The 14,562-nt window shown below is 33.1% G+C and overlaps 1 protein-coding gene across 6 annotated transcripts in view; it reads left to right on the top strand.

The window, feature by feature from the left end:
• The window catches only part of LOC119081069 (F-actin-monooxygenase Mical), a 54,815-nt gene that overhangs the window by 14,874 nt on the left and 25,379 nt on the right, over nt 1-14,562 (top strand). The gene's annotated exons all lie outside the window — the stretch shown is intronic.

Below are 14,562 nucleotides of genomic sequence, written 5' to 3'. Positions count from 1 at the left end.
ACCCAAATCAGATTATAAAAGCTGAATCTAGTACTTCCATATTTTTTTACAATGAATAAAGCGTTTACTTTCATTGTTTGCATTGTTTGCACTATTTTCTACTAGTCAGACTTAGATTTGGCTATAACGAGAACATACACCTGCTCATTGCTTATTTTTGTCATTCTTGCCGATGAAAAAGGATCAGTCGTTTCTAAACAAAAACTGATAGTTGTGCGTTAGATTTTGAACCGGTACCATCCGCCCCTAAAGTAGCACTTTAAAAAGAAGACATTCATTTTATTTGTTACTTCAATTGTGTGAAGTAGGTATCTTCCAGTGTTTGATACAAAATCTATCACTTCTATCTGTTTATCACACATTTTGCTATATAATGGAACACTATCTAGGGCTTATCATGTCGTCATAATTGATGGTCAATGACGAGAAAAAAACTGTAAAATTGTTGTTCGTGATAATCGAAATCGTTTACATATTTCATGACTATGCCTCGGACAGTTGCTCGAAAAATGTTGTCCAGACCAACCAACTAATTAACGTTTTCCATATAATATTTACTTATTTATTAATGTGCCTAGCTATTTTGTATCAAGGGATGGTAAATCCTTTGGTATACATCATACAGCTTTCTCATGAATTAATTAAATTAATTGAAACGGTCAACAGTCACATTAACGTGTTAACAACCAAACCTATCTTTATTATGGAACGAACACAAAAGGCATGGTACATCATTCAAAACAACTGAATGAGTGTATTTTTCCAGCACGATAAACCCTCATACGCTTAAGCTTTTTACTCCACAAGCAACTGAATGTACAGATATATGGTTCCTATGCGTCAGCCGTCGACTAAATTCAGTTTATTGTAATTCTTTAGCCATTATCATCGGATTTCTATACGAAAAAAACAAACGAAAAGGAATTACAGCATCCTCGAGAAAATCTGGGTGTTTCTATTGCGGCATGACATCGTTTCGCAAAACCAAACTATACGGCGCCGATTGTCTAAACTTATGAAAACATATACTTCCCTCAGTGCTCCACATATATATTCATGATATGTTCGTTCTGTTGAATGAATGGATGTGTTTGCTTCGAGGATATTCTTGTTGTGACGTGGTTCTTATTCGAATTGTCAACACAAAAATAGCAGAGACAACATTAATAATGTTGTGTGCTATTCCCTCTCCCATTTATAGTCGATTCAATTTAATTCCGATGGTAACTGCATAGAACTTTTAATTACCCATCTAGGTTGGGCTGGTTTACAATAAGTTTGTTATGATGGTCATGTAAGTTACATAATTTCTCAGCATTTGTAAGCTACAGAGGGCCAACACGCCATAGCAGTTGGAGAAACTCTTATGCCATTTTTAATCGTTTTCGATTTTTTATTATTTCTCAGTATAACGATGAAGTGATTGAATGTTCTGATTACTTCGTATCCTCGATCGATTAAAATATAACGCCGGAGGAAGACTTTCATTCGATTCGTTCGTCCCAAGAGACTGTAGTTCTGTGTAACTAAAGTGTTCGAGGAATTGATGTCCTCGAAAAAGACAATTCTTCGATTTATTTATAGCTAAATCGTAGCGTCAGCCGATAGCCCTTAGTTAACATCACACAGTACTATTAATAAATCAAATAGTTCGGTTAACAATTGATAGCCTTCGTGTCCTATTTTTTTATTTTAGTTTTTTGTTTCTGTAACCGACAAAATTGTCATCCACAATCGGTGTCAAATGTTATGTAACGCAAAGTTTATTCAGTGGAATGAAAATTGTAATTGAAATCCATATTGTTCAACTACATCACAAAACAGTTCGTCCTTCACCTGCTGTCACGACATGAGTTTCAGTCTTCGCTTTAATATTTTAAACGAATGGTTGAACCGATTGAATAGATAAATACTTTGCATATGCCACAAACTGTTTTTTTTTGGTTAATTAATAAATAAATGAATAAAAGTTTTCCGATAAATTCGGTCTTTTTCTACGGGTAAAACAGTGTCAGTTTTAGTTATCAGTGCCATCGCAGAGTTTTCTTTCAGACACATAGTAAGATGAAAACATAAAATGATTCTCTTTGACAATGTGTATGGTTTTACACGTCACACTTACGCTGTATCGTAGTATATCTAGTGCGATAAAAGTTTCACTTTCATCGCAAACGCAAATATTCAACTTGTGTTAAATGGCACGTGTTCAAAAATTTTTTTTTGTTCGATAACCATCTGTTGTGTAATAAATCACAAATCAAAATAACATTAAACTTGAATTAAAACCACACAATGGAAAAACTGTTATCAGTATATTTACGCGTGGTACCCTGTAGCTAAATTGCGCGATATCAAAGATTTAGTGAATTGAACATAATATCAACAAAACTGTGTTAACATCAATATGCACAGCAGGGTGTGTAAACTACTCACTATAGTACCACAGCGCACCAAAACAGATCTTACACTTCTGACAGTCGCAGTCGGTAGTGCCCGCAACTGTAGCTAAATTTCGACATTAATTTTTATCCATTTCGATTCGATTCGATAATTTCGATGTCATTCAGCACCCGAGAATTCCAATAATTTTTACTTGATGAATCATAATGTTCAAAGGTCTTGCTCTGTCGAAAAATATATTTAACGAGACTAGCCCGAGTCCAAAAATTACAGATTCTGATGAGCGTTCGTAAAATTGGAATTATTTTTCCGATTTTTACTTGGAGCTTAAAATCTTTTAGAAACGACTAATCATCACATATTATCAGTAAATCTGCGACTTCTTTTGCTTTATGTACCGCCGAGTGTTTGATATGAAATCTTGTACTTCTTTAGTTTAACTCATTGTTTTGCTATGAAAAAACAACACTGAACAGAGTTCATCACTTTTATAATCAGATAACGGTTAACTTATTGTACACTCTATATGCATCGATAACACCATCGCCATAACTTTCAGAGCAGACAATCGATTAGATTTGTAAAATATGTAGCCTAATTGCAAATAAAACAGCGAAATACCGAATCATCAACATACCGTGAACCACTCGTCGCATTTATTGTTTATTATCATTTTCTTTTGCATTTCTACTCCATGCGAATCGGTCGTCTGATCGTACCGAAATTTCAAAATTGAAATAACAAGCTTTCATATATTCGAGCACGCAACATGCGGTGCTGTCATCATTGTTGCTCTTAAAAGTGGTCTAGTAGAATTGGTTTCGCAAAATAATTTTATTTTTTTTACAATAAAACTAAACACATGTCTAGCCGACAACATGATTATGAAGACTTTAAAATGTCTTCTCGCCAGTTAGTAAATGAATTCAAAACACCTACAAGATTTTTAGCTTACTTTTATTTACCGTCTGTACACCATGACTACAAGATCTATGACACGAGCGAAACAAGTTGTTAGTTTTTGCGTTTTTTTTTGTTGTCTTTCTTTTGCAAGATGCTTTTTTTTTCTCGTATTTTATTGGAATAAGATTTATAAAATGTAGTCAGGCCAACCATTCAATTAAAAAACCAGTTTAAATTTGAGTCTACTCATAATACAAAACAAAACAAAAAATTTACCCACAAAGTTTTAGTTAATGATTAAAACTTCTGAAAGTTATTATGTTTGTCGAAGAAAGCTCTACATGATACGATTTCGTAATTATTTGATTACCTGTCATTTGAACGATTAACTTTCGTTGAAGATTATTTGACTGAAAAATTGCCCGAGTGTGTTCCATTCATGTTGTGTATAGCAACAAATCTCATTAAGGGACATAACGGTGTTCAACCGCACATTACAGGTCTAATTAATGTTATTTCTGTTGATAATTGAAAAAATATATTTATTCGAACAGACAGTCAATGTTCCGTGCGATTTATGCTGATAGCAGACGACGTGCAATTCATTTATCAAAATGCTTCAATGCTGATTGGTTATGAATTGAGTAGTTTCTAACGAAGGCTGTGAAGGCTTAACTGATTTTAAGGACAACCAGGCAACCAATGATGTCTTATGACCTAACGAGGTGACCCTCAAAAGCAGAAATTTGTGACTCAGTAACTTAAATGCTGCAAATACGAAATATCCAAAGTAATATTTAATGTTTCCAGCTTCAATCTTCCATTTCGGTAGAAAGCATGAAATTATGATTCTTAAGCATTTCGTACCATTCGGAATTTTGAATTTTTAAACGAATTTTCTATAGAAATTCATTTCAATTTTTTAATTGGCAATTTTGCATTGTGGAAAATAAGCTAATTTCACCCAAAAAATAAAAATCGAGACAACGAATTTGATTTTACTTTTCTTTTCGATCGCATTGTAAATGCAATTTGAAAAATTTTCTAAATAATTAAATCGGTTAATTGCATGCGAATCAGGTGTATAAATATTTAAAATCGTTCAACATAATTTCATCGATTATGCCGATGAAGCACGGTTACTTAACTTATGCAACAGCGTAGCATTCACCTTGAACAATGTTCACTTATCTTATGGTAAATTTTCTTACCAAATTTACCGAATTGCTTTCTCGGTAAATTCAGTAAATTTTCGGCAAATTTCTGTAAGTTTCAGTAGATTCAATAAATGAATCTACCAACAATAGGCCTTCAATTTCTCGGTGGGTGATACAAACAAGCCTCAAATCTAAAATGTTTTGTGTGTACGCTTTATTTCGTTAAGCAAATTTTAATCCTAATTGAATTGATTCCCTTTTTTACACATAAATAATTTTGAAAATAGGTTGAGAGACGTAATATCCTCATCCTGGTATAAACGCTGATTTACTTCGATGAATACGTATTAGTTGAAAGCATAAGTGAATCCAAAGTGAATACAAAGCTTCCAACAGGTCAGTCACCAATGCAACCACCGGTCAAGGTGAGCTAATCGATAGTCAAGCAATACCAGTTGGTCAACAGGTGAAATGTGGAAACGTACAGCTTGAAAATTGAGAAACCAGGTTGTAGAATCTGGAATCGCTTGTTAGAAAGTTGTTTACACTTTTTTCGGGTGGCATAAATGATGAAAAATGAAGACTTTCGTTCCAGCGAAAGAGAGCACATCATTAAAATATACTCGAACTACGATGCCATTAAACCCCATATTGGCGCTTAAAGTAATCTCTTTTTTCATCATAACATCTTAGAGATATCATATTCGCTGAAAAAAAAAAATATCAAATTTAAGGTGCGACAGTTTTAAAGTTTCCCATAATCCATCTACTTGCACTCGACCCTAATTTGTTGTCTCCAGAGAAATTACTTTGATCCTCCGATGTGTATGACACTTCACTCTACTTTGTGAATATTCAATTTAAGATTTTTATCTTGCGTTTTCCCTTCAACTTCAACAGTGTAAGTGTATCAGCCTTTGCTGATCGGAATTCGCTGCAATAGATTTATTTTCATAAATTCATAAACTTGAAATTACTTGACTTAACTGACTTTATTCATACTCAGCGGCTGTGTATGTAATGCAATTTTTTGTTGTTGTTATAATGAAAATTAGACGTTGCACACTTAGAAAACGTAAAAGAGAAACTGAATTGTTGCGTACATTTACAATAAATTGAAATTGCTAGACGCATTGAAAGAATTTTCATTTTATTAAAACCACATTAAATAAAAGTGAAAATGGAATAGCTGGAATAGCCACGAGTTCTTAACAAAAAAATATTTCACAACAGTCCAAGAAGCAGAGGCAATTCCGTTCAAGAGTTCAATTTGCTTTCTTTTAAAACAAATTATAAAGAAGAGAAGCAGTGAAAACGACTAGGAACAGTTCGTTGCTTTGTGCAAAAATTAAGTTAATCTACGCATCGATAACTCGTTGTTAGCACACTTCAGTTAATTTTGCTGGTATTAACATGGATGCGCTGGAATACTGTAAATGTGTACAGAAAATTGTAATAATTGGTTACGTTTAGCCTGGAATAGAACGAAGCTAAATTAGAAAAAAAAAATTGTGCAAAAAAATTGCTGATGTATAAGGTTTTATGTGTCTATACGACTTCGAATCAGTAGATGGCTTTATTAACATTTATAATAAATTTGTTTTTCCGCGAAAACGTAGATACATAAACACTCTGGATTTCCACTCGACTAGTAGATAAAGACTGAAACAGAAATAAAAATATGTTTTGTAAATGCCATCCGATGTAATTTCGCATGGTATATATCATTACCGTCGACTATTTATAGCCCGGTTGAAATAATGAAAATAAGGTCAATGAAATTAAATTGTGTGCGACTAGAAAATGCTTCAAATAAATGCGATTTCTGTTCGAGACAATTTTTTATACGAAAATAATCGGAAGAATGTGCGGTCAGGAACATAGGCAATTCAAGCTGAATTGTGTTTTTGTCGTTTCCTTGTTCAATAATCTAAAGAGAAAAAAAAACTATTTTCGATAGTGTCTCATGTTGTGAATCACACTTGGTGAAGCGACAAAATACACTCGGACACAGTAGTAAATCAGGTCTTTGTGCAACGTAAAGAAATAGAATGATTACGGAAATAACAATGCTGCATGTTGTACAAGAGTAGCAAATAAGATAAAATGATTTGCAAAAGTTAGAACAAAAGAGCGACCGACAGCGCCTTTGAGTGATTTTTTTGAAAAATGAATTTATACGAAAAATTTGCTATTCATCTTCTCGTTGTAGGAGAACAGCATATATTTACTTACATTACTGTTCGAGAACTTCGATCCAACGTCGCCTGTCTTGAGCTAAATTCTGTCATACCAGCATATGATATATGACAGATATGGTATCATTTTATCTATGACCTCGTTTGTATAACGTGTTACAGACGGCAAGCATATGACCTGACCAGTATTATTATCAGGTCTATTACTTCTATCGTTGAAAGTATTTTCAATCAGTTGATTTGAAATCTTGTACTTCAATTTTTTAAACATACATTTTACTACATAAATTACCATATTACCCAGAGTTTGTCGTTTTGCCGTCATTATCGATAACAGATGAATAGCCGTTGTGACATGTTAAAGTTGTGTTTTCGTCAAAATCTTTTACTTCATACTTTTTAAATTTTAACATATAACTTTCTGGCCACATAAGATACCAACTAGAGTTGATTGGTTATTTTTGTCATAGGTGTCATAATAACATCTACAATTAAAATTCTTGTTTCACTGGGTTCCTACTTCCATTGACTTGTTCACAAATCAAATCTGAGAATTTCTGTTGCAATCTGCAAACAAACCCGATTCAATTCCATGTTTCTGGATTCTTACCTTAAACTTACTATTGTTTCCAGACAAATAGTTGTCTTCGAATACTTCTTTGCTCACTAGCTTTGCTTGCTCAGAAAAATTTCCCACAAAATTGAAATCTTAGTTGAAGTCTAACTTGTACGTATTGTAAGGCGATTGGCTGCGGTGGATATAGTCTCTAACTTCTTATCCACAAAAATCTTCTCAACACATTCCACGTATCTCAACGTATTCGTAGAAAGTGCAGGTCAATGGAAAATGCTATGGCAAACATCGCTCTAGAAATTATGTAATTAGATATTTTCACAAATCTCACAAGTATGCGAAGAGTGAGTGTTCAATTATACCATATCTTCCATTCTTCTTGCGTTACAAATTTGCCCGTGGTGCATGTATGTAACATGAGATGAGTTCAACAGTAACCTATTATCGTCTCATAAAAACCAATCATAATAATAGATTAGCTGGTAACCACAATTGCTTATAACAGACATTATGAAAAAGAGATTAAGATAAATGACACATTCGGATATCAACTTGTATAACAACGATACCAAGAAAGGCGTAGAGAGGACAACAACAAAAAAGAGTATGAAAATAATGAGACAATATTGCCAGTGCACATTGTGTTGCACTTGAACACAATAAGACGTCAACTTCTAACCATTGTTCGAATTATATACACCCAACTACAACAATGCGCTTCAATTTGAAAATTGCACTACTTCACGGCACAACAAAAAACTCTAGTAAACGGCAAGAAAAAAAAACGCAACAACAATAGCAACAACAAACTATTATGAGGTCATGATTCATTTGCATAAATTATCAATTTAATCAATTTAATGTTTAAGTATAAACAAGAAACTATGTGTAAGATAGTGTCTTCGTCACCATAATTACACCTCTATACGCTACATCAAGGTCGGATTATAGTTTTATTGCAATTTGTTGTTGTTGTTGTAATATCGTAGATGGAGGTGTTCATTATATGCATACACATACATGAATGTGAATTGTTAAAGTCAAGAGTCATTTAACAATTTCTTCACCTGTTTTGCCAAAGATGGTGTTTATCATTTAACTGAAAAAATATATCGTCCATTGATAATCACTTGTTTCGATGACCTCGAATTTCATCAAATAAATTTAATGAATTGTTCGATGTAATTGTGTTTTTATAGTTGTCGAACACACGGTGTATACAAAAAACAAACATGTATGCAATGGTTACATAAAAGGATAATTTTTAGTTTCTGATGGAGACCTTTTTTCTTCGTTGCTAGGATTGTTATATTAATAAATCAACTTGGTGCTCGTATGCATGAATGCATAAATTACATTCATTTTGTTTAATGGATTAGACTATATGGCAAAAGCACCTTGCTGAATTTCTTATACATAAATAGATATTTTGTTTATAATATAATATATGAAATAATGAGCGCTCTCTGCTCGTGCTACTTATTGTAACGGTTCAATAGTTTTTCGTTAAGGTAATTTTAATAGAAAAATTTTTATTTTGTTTGTAGAGCGTATCTGATTATTTATGCTCAAAACAAGTGAAAAGAAATTGAATTTTTCTTGAAATGGGATGATCGGCCAATGTTTTTGTTTTTGTTGTTGATGATGTTATTTTTTTCTGTTCGCGTTGTTAATGCTCCGATCGTTCAGTGCAAAAATTCAATCAGCCTATCCCACAAAAAATTTACCTATAAGGTTTGGCATACTTTTCCAATTTGAGAAGATTTAAACGTATACATCAGCACCTAGCACCTAGATTTTGTTCAAATTTCCTTCCCCTCGTCGAAGCATAAAAATTCTCCAGAAAATGAGATTTTATTGATCAGAGATGATTTCTCTTCATCGACTCTGCCAGAAAAACTCCAATAAATTTATAATATGATAAGGAATATATTTTCACGGCAGAAATGTTAGACTGTCGGACGTCTCATTCAAACAATTCAATTAGATACTGAAGGTATTACACAAAGATTTTACTTAAAACAAATACTGCCATCAGACTTAAATCGACACATTTCGGCTGACACTTACATTGATAGTTTTGACATAACCATCGCACATTTTAAGTCATTTTCAAAACAAACAAAAAGCGATTTTAAGAACTCGCCTTCATAACAAAATGTTCGTTTTGATTGAACATTAGTTTGGTCTTCAGTTATTTATAGCGATGAGAAGACTATTATTAAGAGTACATCGTCTCCATAATCCATAAGATGTTCGTAAAGTCTGTAGTGGCGGTGATTCAGAAGTGGACATACTATTGTAAAATACCTTACCATTTGCCGCAACTACAACTTTTTTTTGGAACTTTTTATGTACGAACATTCTCAACCGTTAAAAAATCAATTACACAAAGCTGATAGGCGTAGCACCGTTCTAATGCAATGCGACATATTAAATTGGTTTTTAATTTGTCTTTTTTCGATTTCGTTTTTGTTCACTTCTTTTTCACAGAATTTGACATCAGTCTCGCTTTGTCTTTGATGGACTTTCGAGACAAGAAAGACCTTTAACATTAAAATCCATTGGTACGAGCTGCAACTAATTTTCTTAAGATTTCTATGCGGAACAAGATAAGTGGGCTCGGTGTGCCTAATGTGTCTTCGATAAATTCAATCCAATCGAAACTGAAAATCGAATGTATGATATCTAGTCAGGTCCCGAAACGACATCCCGATCCGGAGTCAGTTGTCAAATTGATAAAAAAAATCAAATAATCCTCGCTTATCGACCAATTTCAATGTTTTTCAAGATTATCATGATGTAGTCATTGAATCTGTTATCTCAAGGTGTTTGATAGAAAAGATTTATTTGGCCTCGTTGTCTATAACAGGTGGGTGACCATTTTAGAATTTCACATGGTTTGTCACCATTATATTCCTCACAAAGACGCGTAATCCACTCTGAGGGTCTACATACTTAGTGACATGTTTTATTTTAAACTAATTTTCGGAAAAATATTCGGCTGAGTCTGAAGAGATGAGAGAAGGTGTGCAAATGTATATGACCAAGATAATCGATATAACTAATTGTCAAAAGCTAAACTAAGTAAGACTAAACAAACATAGCAACGATGTTTATGGAACTATGTGCTAATAGAAACTAAAACTTCTGCTATTGATCTCTTATACATAAACGATCTGGTCCAGCTGATGCATGCATATCACACGTACTTTACTCCACTAATTTCGTAATTGGAATATACACTAAAATACCTTGACATTGCACTTGTAATTCAATACTATTACTCTCTGTCCTTATATCATTTCGATTGTTTACCTAATCCATGTATGGGTAATAAATACGATCTTAACGTATTGAATTACCAATGTAAATACTACGAAGAAAAAAAAATTGTAGAAATATAACAAACAAGAACAAATCGATTACAAATATGGAACCGAAATCGTTTGGAAATAAATTATGGAAATAAAGTGTGCGCTATGTGTACTGTTTACACTATTTTCATGCAAATTCGGCATAGTTTACATAAATTGTTTGCAAATTGACCGATTAATTAGGAAGAGATGTGTTGTTGTTGCTGTTATCGTTGTGTGTTAAATTTCTTAAGCTGATTACTATTATACGACAATGTGTGTACACATATCGCCGTGGTTTTGTTAAACAAAAATCATTATTAAAAACTTATGTTCTTACAATATTGAATGAAGCATTAGAATGTTTGATAAATGTTTTCGAAATAAACATTTTGTGGTATGTACATACATCATAAAGTAATAATAGAATGTGTACTTTCATGTAACCATACACCGTATAATTATACAAATTTTACCGTTACGTTTTCCGAGTTGAAGATCAGTCGTTTAGCTCTTTAAACTATGACGAAAAAGAAGAAGAATAAAACTAGCGCTGGAACAACAAAAATATTTTTTTTTTACATTTTATTCTCTATCTTTGCGCACGGGAGAAAATAATTATTATAGAAATTTGTTCCGAATATTACAATTGACTACCGGTTCGGGTTTTTATTTCAGAATATCGTGGCATTAAAATTTAATTTTTTTATATATTTTTCCGACATGCAACTCCAAACTGCAGCGTTTAAGATTGAAGTTGACGCCTTCTTTTGCTTCGTTGAAAATAATTTTGATTAAAAAAAATGAATTATTAGCACACGTTAGTCGACTAAGGTCTATGAATAAGTACTTAAGAATTTCTGTGTTCATTGCATGTTTTAGAACGACATATTCAGATTAAGAAGATCTTGCTCAACTAGAGAAGACTTGTTCCTATTGTTGGTGTCTGGTCGTAAAACTTAGGCTGTTCTCAAAGGCTGTTTTATTAACAATCTTCTCACTTCATGCAGTTCATCTGATCCTAATTTTAAATGATTTTTGTATACTTGGAGGATCTTAAAATTAGGGAACGATCCATAGTCACTTCGAAGAATCATTTTTCAATTTTTTTTCCTCCTTTTCTAGAAACCAGACATGCAATATTTCTCCAAGAACTGAATCTCTCACTGTTGTTAGTTTCAAACATTACCTTGTTTCGATGTCCAAATACCAGAAATTTTTGTACATTCCATCTAAGTTTGACGAGACAAACCAAATAATATTCTAATCACGTGTAAAACTTCAATGAACTTTTACGTCAGAGAATATTTTCAGGAAAATATTTTCCATCATTTTCCCGAAATTTTTCACATTTTTCGAAATTTTCCCAAAAATATTTTTCGGGAAAAATACTTTCTAGGAAAATTATGGAGAATTCAATAAAATGAAAATAATCCTTGTTTTAAGTACAACGTACAACATACCAATCAAATTAGTTTTAGATTCGATTTTCATGTATTTACGCACTAGTACGTAAAAGTGAAGTCTGTAAAACTAAGGAAATTCTTCTTCTTCTTTTTCAGCCTGTTTCTAACCACTGCTGGACGTAAGCCTTCACAATTTTCTTCCATTTCGAACGATCTGTTGCCACTTGTTGCCAATTTATGCCTGCAATTCTCTTTATACCATTATTCCATCTCTCTGGTGGTCTACCTCTAGGTCGTGTCTTAGGTGGTCTACAGTTCATGATCTTTCGGTCCAACATTCGTCCGTCCTTCTTGCAATATGTCCCGCCCAGCTCCACTTTAAAGGTGTTATTCTTTCCATAAAATCAACGACTTTTGTTTGCTGTCGGATCCATTGATTTGTCTTCCCTTTGCAATACGTAAATTCTTTTTTCCTAGGAACAAATTTATTAACAAAGTTAATTGTGATCATTCCAGGAAAAGCGTTGTTCCTAACTTATGCTAAAAGGCTTTTTTAGCTAATGAGAGGTTTCCAGCTCGAGCTGGAGGCGTTAGGAAAATAACTATTCCAAACTTGGGCTTAGCTTAAAATTTAGCTCATACGATGTGTTCATGTTGTCAATCGCTTCGCTTCGGGTTGATAATTTTCATATCTTCAACGGAAAATTTATTTTCAATTAAGAAACATGATAGGAAAAGTAGCTACAACTAAGTCAACAACCCCCTTCAAAACAAAGGGCATATGACTCCTGTGACTTCTATGACTGACACGTGTGTCTTGAAATCGTTACGAATTTCCATTAAAATTTCAATGTCAAGTCATTTATGATGAATGGAATTTTATTTATAAAACAATTTGGCATCGATTCAGATTGATGAATATTATATACACAAAGCGTTTCAAATTTGGCATATACACAAACAGGGAATAGTAAAATGTGTCCGCTTATACGTTATGTTCATGAAATTTCCGCATATAAAATACAAAGAAAAAAGCGAAGTGTACACCTAAATTGGTCAGTCGTTCGTCATTTTCGTGCTGTTTATTTCAGAATATTTTTTTTTACTTATTAACTCGAACAAAGGAGATAACAACAAAAAAAAGCAGAAAACATTTTCATTACATTCACATCACAATTCATAAAACTTTAACTTTTGTTTCGTTTCGTTTTTATTTTATTCTATTGCAACATTTGAATATACATTTTGAATGCGAAAAATATTAATTTTCAGTTTATTAAATGTCCACTGTCGTTTCTATTGAATTAATCAAAATAATCTTTTTGTTGAAAAATTATGAGATAATGATCAGGCATTCTATACAGCGAATGTGTTTTAACAAAAAAAAACTCATATTCGGCTGGCTGTTGAAATGAATTCGAAAAATTGGTTTCAACTTAGATTAAGGTGGAAAAATGTTTAGTGTGATCTACACAAATTCAGTGGGCTGATACATAAAATGCCGTAACTATTTACGTAGTGAGAGGTCGATGACACTGTACGTTGTATGAGTTGTGTGTTAAAAATTGCAACTTGGATTCATTTCTTCATCTTTGTCTTACAAATTTTTTATGAATATTTTTTTGTGCAACGAATTTTTCTCTCATTATTTTTAATTGGAGAGCAGACATTCAAATTTATAGAATTCTAAATAATGAATTTATTTCTCATTGAATGCTTCTACTGTATAATCATCATCTAGTGTGCTAGTGAGAAATCGGATTTCAAGGCTGACAGAAAATGTTTTTAAAAAGATGAAGATTTCAATGAGTCAAGCTGCTGCAAAAATGAAAACGAATTTATTTTACGTTGAGAACTTCTACTTGTTGTACGCTAGTTCAACTCAAGTACTCGACACATTTTTTTTCCGATAACTGAATTTAAGCCAACGTCCAAATGTCAGACAAGTGATTTGAACTTCAATGTTGTAGGAACATGAGCAGACCTTATCCTCTATGCAAATCCCTAATATTTTAAATACACAGTAGCGAGAGTCGTTCCTACCTTATGTAACCACTGCAAGCCGAACGACTATATCCAGAGAACAGATCGGTCAATCGATTCTGTCTTTTCTTGTTGTCTTTCGCCTGAGACTGGTGCACATGTCCTTAGAGACTGCCTTCTCTACACCTTCGGGTAATACGAATTACATGATGGGTATCTACCATCTTTAGACGTCTTAACGACATCTTACTAAGTGCTGGGAGACTCCAGTAATAGAAGGAGTAAGGTTTGGGTGTAGCTCTGGGTTTCGGCTCTATGTACACAGGTCTAAACATACTTCGAATCTAGTGTAATCCACCTCACATTAGCACTTTACTTTCGCCAAAAAACATGTGGCAAAAAGAAGAAACCTCTTTGTCTTTAGGCTGGCTCCAAATATTGAAATTTTACGCAACATAAATACTAGCACACCGTTTGGGCGCAACCCAATCCAATTACCAACGAGAAAAATAAAAACAAAAACAAAACGAAACATTTCTTAACATCAATTGAAATTCGCTTTGGAAAAAATAAAATGACAAAAAT

This window comes from Bradysia coprophila, chromosome X (assembly GCF_014529535.1).
Source record: "Bradysia coprophila strain Holo2 chromosome X, BU_Bcop_v1, whole genome shotgun sequence".
Classification (NCBI taxonomy): domain Eukaryota; kingdom Metazoa; phylum Arthropoda; class Insecta; order Diptera; family Sciaridae; genus Bradysia; species Bradysia coprophila.
The sequence above is the reverse complement of the archived record's forward strand: the minus strand, read 5'-3'. Positions and strand labels throughout refer to the sequence as shown.